Source organism: Muntiacus reevesi, chromosome 13 (assembly GCF_963930625.1).
Source record: "Muntiacus reevesi chromosome 13, mMunRee1.1, whole genome shotgun sequence".
NCBI lineage: Eukaryota > Metazoa > Chordata > Mammalia > Artiodactyla > Cervidae > Muntiacus > Muntiacus reevesi.
Genome location: NC_089261.1, coordinates 38,148,032 through 38,164,931, shown reverse-complemented (window position 1 = coordinate 38,164,931; position 16,900 = coordinate 38,148,032).

Genomic DNA, 16,900 nt, shown 5'->3' with positions numbered 1-16,900 from the left:
ATTTTGCCCCATTTTATGAATGAGGAGACTGAGGCTCAGAAAGGCTGAGTCACTAAATGAAAGTCGTTCTGGAAATAAATGGCAGGACTGAAGTTAGAAACCAGGGGTCAGAATGCAGGCCCCCTAAGTGGAAAGGGGTTGCTCTGCCAAGGAGAAAAACTCCAGGTAGAAACCATGGAGTCATGGAAGCAATTGACCCCAAATCATAACCCCCAAAAGGCTTCCCTAAACATGCTATGAAAAAGAAAAGTGCTGGTTTTAATTCTTTTCAGAATATCTACGATAAAAACATTGACATCTGTGCTGTTTTCCACCATTCTCCAAACCTACGTACTACCATCAGCTATGAAGTGTAAATAACTTGTTACTAGTAACAAACCATCTTGGTTTGTATACAAAAATTCCACAGGGGGGAAAAAATTTTGCATATCTAGAAAGAAGTTATACACTTTTTTTCTTTATGTTCATAGACATATTCTCTCATCTGAAAAAAAATGGCATGCATGTGAAATCTGGTACAAAAGAAAAGAATTTGCCTAAAGTTATGACAGAGCAAGTGGAAAAATCACTTTGGAGAAGATCTCTAGTCAGTAAAATAAATACCTAATTAGCTTTATCTGCAATTAGTTAAATAGAGAGAATAACCAATTACCCTGACCAGGAGTTTATTTATTTAATACTCTTCATTCAACGCTGATAATCTCTACAGTTTCATGTTTCTGAATGTTAATCATATTTGAGCAGAGTTCATCTGGTCTGATTTCTCTATAAAAGAACAATGTCATAAATAGTGCTATATTACACCAACTATAGTTTATTTCAAAAGTGCAATAATGTTGACCTTAAGAAAAGTTCCTAAATTATCATTTTTACACTTCTAATGTCTATAACTGAACTGAACTGAACTGAACTGAATGTCTATAACAGTTAGAAGTGGACATGGAACAACAGACTGGTTCTGAGTGGGAAAACAAGTACGTCAAGGCTATATATTGTCACCCTGCTTATTTAACTTACATGCAGAGTACATCATGAAAAATGCTGGGCTGGAGGAAGCACAAGCTGGAATCGAGATTACTGGGAAAAATATCAATAACCTCAGATATGCAGATGATACCACACTTATGGCAGAAAGTGAAGAAGAACTAAAGAGCCTCTTGATGAAAGTGAAAAAGAAGAGTGAAAAAGTTGGCTTAAAGCTCAACATTCAGAAAACTAAGATCATAGCATCTGGTCCCATTACTTCATGGCAAATAGATGGGAAAACAGTGGAAACAGTGGCTGACTTTATTTTTTTGGGCTCCAAAATCACTGCAGATGGTGACTGTAGCCATGAAACTAAAACTCCTTGGAAGGAAAGCTATGACCAACCTAGACAGCATATTAAAAAGCAGAGATATTACTTTGCCAACAAAGGTCTGTCTAGTCAAGGCTATGGTTTTTTCAGTAACCTTGTATGGATGTAAGAGTTGAACTATAAAGAAAGCTGAGCGCTGAAAAATTGATGCTTTTGAACAGTGGTGTTGGAGGAGACTCTTGAGAGTCCCTTGGACTGCAAGGAGATCCAACCAGTCCATTCTAAAGGAGATCAGTCCTGGGTGTTCATTGGAAGGACTGATGTTGAAGCTGAAACTACAATACTTTGGCCACCTGATGTGAAGAGCTGACTCATTTGAAAAGACCCTGATGCTGGGAAAGATTGAGGGCAGTAGGAGAAGGCGACGACAGAAGATGAGATGGCTGGATGGCATCACTGACTCAATGGACATGGATTTGGGTGGACTCTGGGAGTTGGTGATGGACAGGGAGGGCTGGCGTGCTGAGGTTCATGGGGTCACAAAGACTCGGACACAACTGAGCGACTGAACTGAACTGAATGTCTATAATAGCAAGGAGATCAAACTAGTCAATCCTAAAGGAAATCAACACTGACTATTCATTGGAAGGACTGATGCTGAAGCTGAAGCTGCAATACACTGGCCACCTGATGCAAAGAACCAACTCATTGGAAAGGACCCTGATGCTAGGAAAGATTGAGGGCAAGAGGAGAAGAGGGCAACAGAGGATGAGATGGTTGGATGGCATCACTGATTCAGTGGACATTAGTTTGAGCAAACTCAGGAAGATAGTGAAGGACAGGGAAGCCTGGCATGCTACAATTCATGGGGTCACAAGGATTCAGGCACAACTTAGTGATGAAGAAGAACAGCAACAATGTCTGTATTAATTCTTTTAATGATAGTAATCCTTTTAATGAATAATACCTTTATTATCACTGTTAGTACTTATTGGTGGCTGATGATATCATTAAATGATTAATGGATACTTATATTCCAAACTTCTTAAGATTCATTCAAGTCTGTCAAATACCTAATAGGTTCAAGAGAGGGTGTTTAAGTTCAGCCTCAAGTGGCTAAACTGCACAGAATGTCCTCCTCACCTTACATGGGTGCCAAAGAAAATTGAGTATTTAGATGATATAATGTTTAAACAACACTACCTCCTCAAATCTTTTCAAACAAAGATATTCCTGAACAAAGATATCCAACTGAACTGGAAATCAAGGACATTACCATGTAGTCAGCACTTCTTTTAATCTAACAACTTCCATAATCACAGCATTAATATTTAAATAAACTTGTAGGCTAATCTTTCACAATACCTCTCCCATGGATAACCTTTGTTCTCTTTTCGGTGTATCTCAACCATATTAAGAAATCCAGCCCACATAATAAGATTTCTATTTCTAAAACAGTGGTGAATATGACACCTGATATTTTTACTTTCTATTTCTAAATGCAGCAAACTTCTAAGTGTTCCCGTGGAGGAAGAAAACCCACGACAGAAATTATTTGCTTTTTTTAATTTCAAATTTCAAGTCATCTTTTCCACAATGAAAACAAGTCCACTTGTTGACATGCTCTACTGTCACTGAAATGACACAATCATTTCAACCCCCTGAATTTAAAACTGACATGTCTTTTTCTTCTTCCAGAAAAGAAAGAACCACCCTATGATTCAAACTTCCCACAGTTGCTTTTAAAGTGCTGGAACTTAAAAAGTTCTCCTCTATTTTTATCAGAAATCACCCTTCCTACACAAACACTGTGGCTAGCTCCGAGTGGCTGGCGAGTTGAGTTCTTTGCCTTCTGCCCACCTCTCCTCCATAGCCCTGTTCTTTCCAGGAGTACAAGTGGGCAACCACATTTGAGGATTGCCTATCTTGTTCCGCTGCCCCCTCCAAACACTGGTTCCCTTCCCCTTTCCATCTGTGATTTCCCTCACGTGGCTAAACCACACAGAACTCTGTCCTCCTCACCTTACATGGGTGCCATAGAAAATTGAGTCTTTAGAGGATATAATGTCTAAACAACATTACCTCCTCAGATCTTTCCAAACAAAGATGTTCTTGACTGCTTTTATTTTTTAAAGATTTTTTTAATTTATATGGAGTATTTGTTTTTAAAGTCTTTACTGAATTTCCTATAACACTGCTTCTGCTTTTACAGTTTGTTTTTTCAGCCACGAGGCGTATGGGATCTTAGCTTCCCAACCAGGGATTAAACTCGCACCCCCTGCATTGGAAGGCAAAGTCTTCATCACTGGGCTGCCAGGGAAGTCACTGAATTGTTTCTGAAGTCACTAAGTGTCCACCTACAAAAACTTGATTAGGCCACTGTCATTACTAAATTATATATTTACTCAGTACTTACTGAGCATCTATATTATGCTAGTCACTTTACTAGGCCCTGTGGTAGAAAACTTACGAAATGAGAGCTTGACTGTCCTCTGGGGACTCATAGAGTCCAGAGGAGGTGGATGCAAACCTACACAGACCTACATAGACAAGGAAATACTCCTGGAGCACCGACCAGAGGGAAAACAAAAGGCAGAGGGAATGGTGAAGGGGCCGGAAAAGACTAGGAGTTGTTGACGTCATCAAGGAAAGGTTTCATTGATACTTGGAGATCCAGCTAACTGAAAGATCAACAAGCACTGAATGAAGTAAAGCGAGACCACAGTTTCAAACAACCAGAATACAAATTGGCATTCTTTTTTTTTTTTTTTTTAATAACAATACCTGAGTGTTTACAGCTTGGAGGGAAATCCCTGAGAAATATAATAAAGATTTGTATACATCAGGCTTTAAAAAATATTCATTGACAGACATCAACTATGTGTCCCCAGGGACCTGGATGAGACTGGAACTTCTTTCTAGCTTATTTCCACTCATTGTAACAATCTACACTCTCCCTTCTTTTGGCTCAAATTTAATTAAGCCATGAGGAGATCTTTAATATATTCTCTCTTTTTTAAAATTTTTATTGACTTATAAAAACATTGATTTACAATGATGTGCTTATTTCAGGCGTACAGTAAAGTGGGTCAGTTATACATACACAGATATCCACTCTTTTTTAGATTCTTTTCCCTTACAGGCCGTTACAGCATATAGAGTAGAGTTCCCTGTGCTAGACAGCATGTTCTAATTAGTTACCTATTTTGTATATAGTAACGTATAATCTCCCAATTTACCCCCTTATCCCTTGGTAACCATAAACTTGTTCTCTGTATCAATGACTTAACTTCTCTAACCATGACTTTACTTCTGTTTTGTAAATAAGTTCATTTGTATCCCCCTCTTTTTTTTAGATTTCATATAGAAGAGATATCATATGATATTTGTCTTTTTCTGTCTGACTTACTTCACTCAGTATGAGAATCTCTAAATCCATCTATGTTGCTGCACATGGCAATATTTTGTTCTTTTTATGGCTTAGTAATATTCTACTATATATATGTACCACATCTTCTTTATCCATTCCTCTGTTGATGAACATTTATGTTGCTTCCATGTCCTGGCTATTGTAAATAGTGCTGTAATGAATATGGGGGTGCACGTATCTTTTCAAATTATAGACATTTCTCCAAAGAAAACATACAGATGGCTAATAAGCACATGAAAAGATGCTCACATTACTAATCATTATGTAAATGCAAATCAAGACTACAATGAGAAGTCACACCAGTCAGAAAGCCCATCATCAAAAAAATCTCCAAACAATAAATACTGAAGAGGGTACGGAGAAAAAGAAAACCTCCTACACTGGTGGTAGGGATGTAAATTAGTATAGCCACTATGCAGAATAGTATGGAGATTCCTTACAAATCTAAAAATAGAGCTAGCATATGACCCAGCAATCCCTCTCCTAGGCATATACTCAGAAAAGGCCTTCACCTAATTCTTACAAAGTTCTACCACATTCAACCTTCATTCAACAAACATTTACGAGTACCCAACTCCAGTATTCTTGCCTGGAAAACTCCATGGACAGAGGAGCCTGGCAGGCTACAGTTCACTGGGGCCAAAAAGAGCTGAACACGACTGGGCAAGTGAGCGCACACACACACTATAGGCAAGTCTCTGGGCTAACAGAAATAGAGAGCGACAAAATACAGCCATTCGCTTTAAAGAATGCACTTCTAACAAGTAAAACGAGTGAAACGAGAGAGGCACTAAAGGGGGGAAAGGTGCTGTGGACAAACGAGGGAGAGAGCATTTAAATGGAGGAGGGGGAGAGGGAAATAGTTCAGGGAGACGTCACAAGAAGGTGACCTCTGAGGAGCATCTGGAAGAATGCTTGCCCTTTTCCTACGGAACAGTAACCAAATTTCTTGGAATGAAGGCAAGAGCCAGAGTTCACAGAGTCAAATTCAAAAGAGTTAAATATGTCCTATAAAGGGATTCATACTTTAACCTCTAGGCATGAGGTGGAATATTAAGCTACTGAAGAAGGTTAAACAAAATGAATGTATATACATATGTATATTCCATTTATTTATATACATGTAGTAAACAGATGGATATTTATGTTATCTCTGTTTAATATTATGTTAGTGCTATAATTAATGTTGAATTAATTACATATATACATAAGTACTCTGGCAAATCAGTGCAAGACGGATGGGAGAAATCAAGCTAAAAGCAGGAAGATGAATTAGGAGACTACTCCAGTATTTCAAGTAAGAGATCTGGGGGACTTGAACTTAGAGAAAATTGAAATTGAAAGAAAGGGATTTTAAAAATGCATCAAATGTTTAACTGATAAATCTTGATTATCAATTGCATGTGGGCCTTCTTGCTCCCAAGAAGAACTTGGGAGGCTCTCTAGATTTCTGATTTAGAGAAGGACATACAGAATTGCCAGTTAGGTATATATTAAGCATAACAAAGGTATTATATTTGAGGTGGAAGAAAATGAGTTGATTAAAGCTTGTTAACTATGAGGTATCCATGGGTAGTTCAGATGGATTCATTCAAAAGATACCTGAAAAATTGTATGGTGATATTCTATTTCCCACACAAAAGTACATGGGGAAGTGGAGAAAAGAATACAGAATGGTTATGGCTTATACTGAAAATTTAACAGAAACACAGCTGGAAAATCTCCAAATACTTGGAATTACACAACACACTCCTAAATAGTACAGACATCAAGGAAGAAATATCAAGAAAATTTAAAAATATTTTTAACTAAATGAAAATACAACTTATCAAAACGTGGGATACTGTTAAAACAGTACTTAGAAGGAAACTGAAGAAAAGAATAAAGATCTAAAATCCATAAACTGAGCTTCAACTTGAGGAAACAAGAAAAAATAAAGCAAATTAAATCTATATTAAGCAGAAAAAAATGAAACAATAAAAATTAGAGCTGAAATGAATGAAAATGAAAATAGGAAATCAACAGAGAAAATTAGTGAAACTAAAATCTGGTTCTTTGAAAAGACAAAATTGATAAGCCTCTAATTAGAATAACTAAGAAAAAAGAGAGAAAACAAAAATTATTAATACCAAAAATGAAAGGGTACAGATCCTATGGATATTAAAAGGCTAGTAAATAAATACCATGAACAACTCTATGCCTATAAATTTGGTAACCTAGTTGAAGCGAATTAATTTCTTAAAAGGCACAATCTGCCATACTTACATAAGAAGAAATAGACAATCTGAATAGGCCTATAGCTATTAAAAAAATTGAATCAATAATTAATAACCTTACAAAAAAAGAAAGCACCAGGCCCAAATACTGTACTCCAATATCAAATGGCAGATTTCAACAATGCAAAAACACAACATCAACAACACATCTGGTCCAGGAACTGCTATCGAATATACAGAGCAGCGGTGGTTTGAGAAGTTTTGCACGGGAGACAAGACCCTTGAAGATGAGGAGCGCAGTAGTGGGCCACTGGAAGTTGAGAACAATCAATTGAGAAGATCGTCGAAGCTGATCCTCTTAAAACTACAGGAGAAGTTGCCGAGTAAAACTTAACGTCGACCATTCTATGGTCATTCGGCAGTTGAAGTAAACTAGAAAGGTGAAAAAGCTTGGTAAGTCGGTGCCTTATGAGCTGACCAAAAAAAAAAAAAAATCTCCATTTTAAAGTGTCTTCTCTTATTCTACACAACAATGAACCATTTCTCAATCAGATTATGATGTGCGACAAAAAGTGGATTTTATATGACAACTGGTGACACAGTTGGACTGTGAATAAGCTACAAAGCACTTCCCAACACCACACTTGCATGAAAAACAGGTTATGGTCACTGTTTGGTGGTCTGCTGCCTGTCTGACCCACTATAGCTTTCTGAATCCGAGAGAAACCATTACATCTGAGAAGTATGCTCAGCAAATCAATGAGATGCACCAAAACCTGCAATGACTGCAGCTGGCATTGGTCAACAGAAAGGGCCCAATACTTCACCATGACAAATGTCTAAGCACACATCACACAACTAGCATTTAAAAAGTTGAACAAATTGGACAATGGAGTTTTGCCTCATCTGCCATATTCACCTGACCTCTCACCAATGGACTACCACTTCTTCAAGCATCTTGACAACTTTTTGCACAGAAAACACTTCCATAAACAGCAAGAGGCAGAAAACGCTTTCCAAGAGATTATTGAATCCCGAAGCACAAATTTTTATGCTACAGGAATAAACAAACTTACTTCTCTTTCGCAAAAATGTGTTAATTGTAATGGTTCCTATTTACTCAAGAAAGATGTATTTGAGCCTAGTTACAATGATTTAAAATTCACCATCAGAAGCCACAATTACATTTGCACCAACATACCAGTACTCTCGGAGAAGGCAATGGCACCCCACTCCAGTACTCTTGCCTGGAAAATCCCATGGATGGAGGAGCCTGGTAGGTTTCGGTCCATGGGGTCGCTAAGAGTCAGACACGGCTGAGCGACTTCACTTTCACTTCTCACTTTCAAGCATTGGAGAAGGAAATGGCAACCCACTCCAGTGTTCTTGCCTGGAGGATCCCAGGGACGGGGGAGCCTGGTGGGCTGCCGTCTATAGGGTCGCACAGAGTCGGACACGACTGAAGTGACTTAGCAGCAGCAGCAGCAGCAACCAGTACTCTATAATCTCTCCCAGGAAACATAAGCAAAGGGAATAGTTCCTAACTCATTTTATGAGGTCAGCATTACATTAATACCCAAAACAGACCAAGACATTGCAAGAAAATCACAGATCAATATCTCTTTTGAATATGGATACAAAACTCCTCATCAAATACTAGCAAATTGAATTTAATAATGTATAAAAAGAACTACACATTGTGACCAACTGCGATTAATCCCAGGTATGCAAAGCTGGTACAACATCCAAAAACCAGTTAATATAAGCAATCACATCAACAAGCTAAAAAAAGCAAGATCACATAATCATATTAACAGATAGTGCAGTTGACAAAATTCAACACCCATTCACGATAAAATCTTCAGTACACTATGGATAGAAGTGAATGTCCTCCAGCCTTCAGGATGGAAGAAAATAATAGCAAATGAAGCAACTGGCAAAGAATTAATCTCAAAAATATACAAGCAGCTCCTGCAGCTCAATTCCGGAAAAATAAATGACCCAATCAAAAAATGGGGCAAAGAACTAAACAGATATTTCTGCAAAGAAGACATACAGATGGCTAACAAACACATGAAAAGATGCTCAACATCACTCAGTATCAGAGGAATACAAATCAAAACCACAATGAAGTACCATCTCGCAACGATCAGAATGGTTGCTATCCAAAAATCTACAAACAATAAATGCTAGAGAAGGAGAGGAGAAAAGGGAACTCTCTTACACTGTTAGTGGGAAAGCAAACTAGTACAGCCACTATGGAGAACAGTGTGGAGATTCCTTTAAAAACTGGACATAGAACTGCCATATGACCCAGCAATGTCAGTGTATGGCAAAAGCCACTACAATGTTGTAAAGTAATTAGCCTCTAATTAAAATAAATAAATTTTTAAAAGAAAAATAAAGAAGTGAATGTCCTCAAGTTGATATAAAGAACATCTACAAAAAACCTACAGCTAGCATCATATTTAACAGGGAAACTGGAAGCTTCCCACTATGATCAGAAATAAGTCATGGAAGACCCTTCTTGCCACTCCTTTCATCTTTATACTGGAAGTTAGAGCTAATGAAATAAGACAAGAAGAGGAAATAAAAAACTTGGAAGAAAGAAATTAATTGTCTTTGTCCTCAGATGACATGACTATTAATGTAGAAAGTCTGAAAGAATTGACAGAAAAATTCTTGGAACAAAGAAGAAACTATAGAAAGGTTGAAGGACATAAAGTTAATACACTAAAGTCAATCACTTTCTTGTATAATAGCAGTAAACAATGGGATTTCAAATTTAAAATAAAATTCCATTTACCAGCCCCCTTAGAAAATGAAGTGCTTAGGTATAAACCTAACAAAATATGTACAAGATCTAAACACTTAAAGGGTAAAAAGTACTATATTGTCCCATAGACAGCTTCCTTATACATGGCTTTCTGCCAAGTTGAGAATCTTTTTGGCTTTAAGAACCAAGTACTAGAGCGTCTTCTTCAGGGTTTTAGTCCATGTAATAAACCAGCTCATTCATATGTATTAATTAATCAGATTCAGTACTTATGTTTAGAAACTACTGTGCTGGAAACTGGGGACAAAAAAGACAGTAAGAGACAGTTCTGGCTCATTTGATTAAAGGACCAAAGAGGGGAAGGGAGAGTGAGGTGAAGTCAAACAGCAAAAAAGTTTACAGAATGACATTTGGGCTTATATTCCCCAGGTCTGACATGCCTTATATTTTATTTGTCTCTTGGAAATATAGAATTAGAAAAGCCACCAAGACCAGTTAACAATTACTTAGAGGTTTCCCATATGAGGCACTGTTAGCCAGATCAAACACTAGACACCCAAGCCCAAGAACCACCTCTCTAATGCAGTTTCTCCCAAAAGTTTCTACCTAAAAAGAGCAAATGTATCTATACCATAAGGTATAGGACATCAAACCAAGGATCTCTAAGACAGGAAAAGTACTTTTCTTCCCAGCAGAAGCACACTTTCAAAGGATTAAGCACACACTTCAAAGAGTGTTTACTCTTCTATGTCTTGGACGCCTTGGTCTAGTAGCCAGTACTAACACTTCATTAGCACTTCATTAGCCAGGGCTCAAGAATGCTGGAAAAGAGTCCTGGACCTCGGAAGCATCCCCAGACTAAAACTAAGAGGATTCTTCCATTTTTCTTACCACTTTTATAAATGCTCCAAAGGTCATTTGTGACCCCCAAATAATACACACCTGAGTTCTAGAGCTGGTGTCAGCTAGAAAAATATAGCAAGGTAAGACAAATTTTAATATCCAGATATCACATATCCAAATCTTTGAAAATATGTGAAAATAGACATCAGGCCTAGGACCACGTTGGCTACATGTGAATCCAAAATCCTTAACTAACAATGAAACTTTGCATTCCACTTAAGATTTTTACAATAACTTCTTGGTCTTTTCTTTCTACTAGAATTCCTATAGCTTGTACACCACTTAATCCAACAGTTCATAGTACACCTTCAACATTGCAGGCACTGAAATTCCAGTACAACAGTTCAAAACATTCTTTCTTCATGAAAAGCAATATGATCTCACTGAAGATGCTGTTATTAGCACAGGTTATCTGTTTCCATGGGTTTCTGCAGGAGAACCAAACCTCCTTTATAAATTTTTCCTGATGCACATAGTACCTATTAGACTGAACAAACACACCAGCCTAAAATGTTAATATAAATGTATAGCTGCCAGATAACTAAGATTTTAAGAAACTTCATGTTATTGAAATGTTAAAGGAAGGTCAAGAATTCTAACTTGTTAAGGGTTATAAAAAAAAGAACAAGACCTCTTGATGCCGTTTTGTTCCAGAGTACAGTACAACAGTTACTTTCTTTAAGTAGTTAAAAAGAAAACTAGAAATATATGATGAAAATTGAATTCTTCATATTCCTTTAAAATAATGAAAATATCTGATAAAGCTGTTAGTGCACTTAAAATCTCATGACCTGGTTGAAGGATCAAATTTCCCATAGACTATCAAGCAGTGATTCCACTTGGAAATTCCAACTAATAAAGAATGAAAGGAAAAACTTTACTTGATATGCTATGTTGTGAAAACACATTGGTAAAAGTAATGTCATGGTTGCAATTCTAGGCCAGTTGTATAATCTAAGAGGAGTAGCAGAAAAATTTACTGACTATGCAAATTCTAGTTTGTTGTTAAGAATAAGATGAATGATTTAATGAAAGTAATAAAGTAAAAATAGTATTCAAAAGGGGATACAATGAAAACTGATAGCTTCTCCCACTCTTAATGTCACTTACCACCATCAACAATTTCTTCGTCAAATGTTCCATCAAAAATCTGTACATAGTTTTATTCAAATGGACATATATTATTTACATTATTCTGAATCTTCCTTTTTTATCTAATAATATATTTGAAGCTCTTTCCATATCTGCATAAAGATAGCTATACATTCCCTTTTAATGTCTACATAATATTCCAGTGGCGTTTAACTTTACTTTGGGTTATTTCCAGTTTAGCAACCAAGATGTGAAATCTCTTTTTCAGGATCTTGTTTCAAAGTGTGGTAGCTTTGCAAAAATAAAACGGTAGCATTTCTCTACTCAGTTCCAAACAGTGTATAGGGAGCTTTGATATCATTTCTCAAGATCAACTGATTCTCCCAGAATGCTTTCATTGAGTTTGCCAAACTTTCACCCAACCCATGGTGGTGACTCATAGACAAGTGTGGTTCAACATGAATGTTAGATGACACTTTCCCTTATGTTAATAATTCAAATGAAAGTGAAACAGCAAAGACGTGCATCTGGGAACTTCACTCCTTTGTCAAGGACTTGAGCAACTTATTTGTTGAACCAGGTAACAGATTCAAACACTAGAAAAATACATGCTCAATTTTTTGTGCTAGAGAGGTAACACTTAATGTTAATCAGCATGATTAAAATGTTTTCCATCATTTTAGGACTAAATAATAAATAAGGCTATAAATCAAGGGCTGATCTGTAGCATTTGCAGATTTTCATGGTATAATTACTCCCACCATGGCTAATTTCAAACCATCATACCTGTGATATCTCTGGCCACAGGGTTGGGAAGAAATACACAGTAGGACACTTATATAGTCCTCTCACCAACCAGCTACAATCAATGTAAACAACCTTATGAACAAAGACAATAGTAAATTATAGTAATTAAGGAGTGACAAATTTGGGGTACTTATCACTTTTTAAATACAATGTATTGTACATTTATAATTTAATATTTAATAGTGGCTATGTATAACAATCGACTTGCAAAATTTCAAAAATTTACTAATTGTCTCTAGAGAGCAGACGTGAACTGGCTCCAGCACACCATACATGTCTTCAGCTGCCTGTAATTTCCTAAACTTTATTGGCCTTCTAACATCTTCCCTTTTCCTAGTGGTCAGCCTGCTTCTGATAAAATGGTTGCTGTTGTTGGTCAGTTGCTAAGTCATGTCTGATTCTTTGTGATCCCAAGGACTGTAGCTCACCAGGCTCCACTGTCCATGGGAGTATCCAGGCAAAAATACTGGAGTGGGTAGCCACTCGCTTCTCCAGGGGATCTTCTTGACCCAGGGATCGAACCCGAGTCTCTTGCACTGGTGCATTCTTTACCATGGAGCCACCTGGGGAGCTCAATAAAATGGCATGTCTGATAAAATGGTAAATCTGTTTAACCATGACCCTGCTCCTCTTCAGCTGCGTAAACCTGAATTCACTGACCTTCCTGTAGCCAGACCCCCAAATTCTGGGATTCCGGGGATTTCAGGGGAAAATCCTTGGTTGGGCCTTTCAGAACTGGGCCCCCAGCTTTTAAAGTGCTATGTTTATCACCAGAGATCAGAGATGTCCATGCCAACAGACTGAAGCCATCTCAGTTCACTCCTAATTTCACTGTTGTTGGCACCTATACTTTGCCGTCTAGTTTGCCTGTGCCTGATTTCATCAAACACAGGGTTTCTTATTTGTTTTGCCTTGTTGTTTCTTAATGTTTCAAGGAATAAACTGGGCTACAAACACATTTCCTCTAACATCTTTCGTCAAAAATCTGTATTTGGTCTTAAACATTTTTCCCTTGATAGCCATATTTCTCTTGACAAGCAATGCCCTTGAGACACATAATCTTAAAGAGGTACCATAAGAATATCAAGTATAAAGGTACCAAAATAAATGTCCCTCCCCAAAGAAGGTGCTGAGTATATAGAGAAAGATTACAAAAGTGAAAAAAAAAAGATCATCTGTGTTAGGACATTTGCTGATTCTATGCAAATTTTCAAAGAACCAGAGGTTTTTTTTTAATCTTCAGCTGAAATGCATTATACACATTGTTTAACGATAAGAAAGGAAGAACTCTTTACATATGTTTCCCATATATATGGAAGAGACAACTTTTTAAGGAGGGAAAACAGTCAAGTCATTCCAAAGTAGTGAATCCTGTGGTATTTATTGTGTGTGTGGAACATTGACAATTGGGGTGGCGGGGGAAGGGAAGGGGCCCATGCTATTCCCACAAAGTCTTCTATTTGCTGAAAGGAAATGTCATTCGACAGTGGAGGTATGTAATTAACTTTCTCTGGGTTGGTTTTTTTTTTAATACAGATTTGTTTCAGAACACTTTGAGATCTATCCTAACATTTAACATGGAAACACTTGAACACATGCTCATTTTGGCATGTGTTCATTTCTTCAGAATTCACCTCCAAGTGTTGGAAAAAAGACAACATGACCTAGATCAAGACAGAACATTTTTGGGAGACAGACATGTAAGGATGATGCCCATCCCAACAGCAAGGACTCATTCAAAGTTAAACTTTTTATCAGGCCAAAAGCCGACTGTCTTCCAATAGGAAGTGGTAGGAGGGGAACGCTGGCAAATCTTACCTTCTAAAGGAGACAAACAGTCCCCAGAGGAACGATGACCCAATCAAGTTTGTACTGAAGAGTTTCTAGGTAAATAATGTCTTCCCACAAATAACTTGCTCTCGAAAGGCAGCCCCCAGACACAGGAAGCAGCAGGGGTGGCTAAGGGCTGTGGAATTTTTGAACATGAACAGTAAAGAATGTAAGCCTTTGTAATTGAGAAATAACATCACATTGAGAAAAAAAAAAATGTCTAGAACCAGGACTATTGCACAAGGTGGCACGTTTTCAGAGCCTTGGAAAGGAAAAAAAAAAAAAAAAATGCAGTCTCGAGATTAATCTTTACTTCTGTTTCCAGGGGCTTCATTCAAAAGTTGACACTTTTGTACAAAGAACACCCTGATGCTGACTGTGACAAGCAGACAGCATTGCCAGCAAAGCACTAGCAACTCATAAATCTGTGGGATGTAGTGTGCGAACCCCGCAGTCACCCCACTAAGCCCCTGCAACCTCCCCGTTGCCCCAGAAATGTGGAGGCTTAAAGTGAGAAAATAAAAGCAATATAGAGTGTGAGAAGAAAGTGGCCTAATATGTAAAATAAAAGACAAAAGCTGACTGGATTATGCCAGCCAGCCATCTGCACAGCTGAAGGCTTCTTCAGGGAAAAAAAAAAAAAAAAGCTCTACTGTTCTTGAATCAATTGCTTCCTTTTCACAGGCCTCTGTATAGGGCCAAATTCAAAATGGCTCTCGGGAAATTCTTGCCAATCCTGTGGTCTGATTTTAGGCTCTATTTTTCCTTTTCTTTTTAAGACCCGAGGATGTAAGTATGTATCAGTGTTGTAACCTTGCCAGAATTCGCTGGAATGAGTCAAAGGAACCTGGCATTAAATCACAGGGATTTGAGTTGCTAATAAATACAGCAGGCCCCATCCATTGTTGATTAATTCTGACTGAAATCTAAACACCAAACAACAAACACTCTTCTGAACTGCTCTGGTACCCATTAGTTTGATGTGTTTATTAGACAGGGCTGTGTTCTTTCAAGTATATTAACAACAGATTAAAAAACTGCAAACAAATCTAGGTTTCTTTTTATGATTTAAAAGTACGGGTACCATTTACTAATGTTTTTAGGGTTTGACAGTAAATCCAAACAAAATGAAAACATGCCATCATGTCAAATTAAGATCTTGGTACAAAGGAGGAATACTCACTGTCAATGTGCAGCTCCCATGATTCAAACAAATAATCAAAATGTCTACTTAATTTTTTAATGTTTAGAATTGTCATGTTATTTAAATCCATTATTGAACAGGGATTTAAGTGACAGTGTAGGATGAGATATAAAGATCTTTGCAAGTCATATGATTTATTGCATGGTTTTAAAAGAGGACAGAGGTTAGTAAGATATGTTCATGGTATTTGATTATATTTATCACATAGCAAGAGTTCCTGAAGGTTAATCTGGACTGGGCCAAGTAACACATGGTCATGAAAATGCCATGTATTATTTATTAGCAGTGCCTGAAAGTTAAAAAAAAAAGTACAAGCAAACGTACAGTGTGCAAAGATAATCAGTGGTGGCTCGGTATCAAGGATTCAAGAGATCAAAGACCACAAGTACAAATTTTCACACTTTGGAATGGATTAATCCAATAAACTGTGGAAAATTCTGAAAGAGATGGGTACACCAGACCACCTGACCTGCCTCCTGAGAAACCTATATGCAGGTCAGGAAGCAACAGTTAGAACTGGACATGGAACAACAGACTGGTTCCAGATAGGAAAAGGAGTACGTCAAGGCTGTATATTGTCACCCTGCTTATTTAACTTATATGCAGAGTACATCATGAGAAACACTGGGCTGGATTAAGCACAAGCTGGAATCAAGATTGCCGAGAGAAATATCAATAACCTCAGATATGCAGATGACACCACCCTTATGGCAGAAAGTGAAGAGGAACTAAAAAGCCTCTTGATGAATGTGAAAGAGGAGGGTGAAAAAATTGGCTTAAAGCTCAACATTCAGAGAACTAGGATCATGGCATCTGGTCCCATCACTTCATGGCAAATGGATGGGGAAACAGTGGAAACAGTGTCAGACTTTATTTTGGGGGGCTCCAAAATCACTGCAGATGGTAATTGCAGCCATGACATTTAAAGATGCTTACTCCTTGAAAGGAAACCAACGTAGATAGCATATTAAAAAGCAGAGACATTACTTTGCCAACAAATGTCTGGCTAGTCAAGTCTATGGTTTTTCCAGTGGTCATGTATGGATGTGAGAGCTGGACTGTGAAGAAAGCTGAGTGCCGAAAAATTGATGCTTTTGAACTGTGGTGTTGGAGAAGACTCTTGAGAGTCCCTTGGACTGCAAGGAGATCCAACCAGTCCATCCTAAAGGAGATCAGTCCTGGGTGTTCATTGGAAGGACTGATGCTGAGGCTGAAACTCCAATACCTTGGCCACCTCATGTGAAGAGTTGACTCATTGGAAAAGACCCTGATGCTGGGAGGGATTGGGGGCAGGAGGAGGAGGGGACGACGGAGGATGAGATGGCTGGATGGCATCACCGACTCG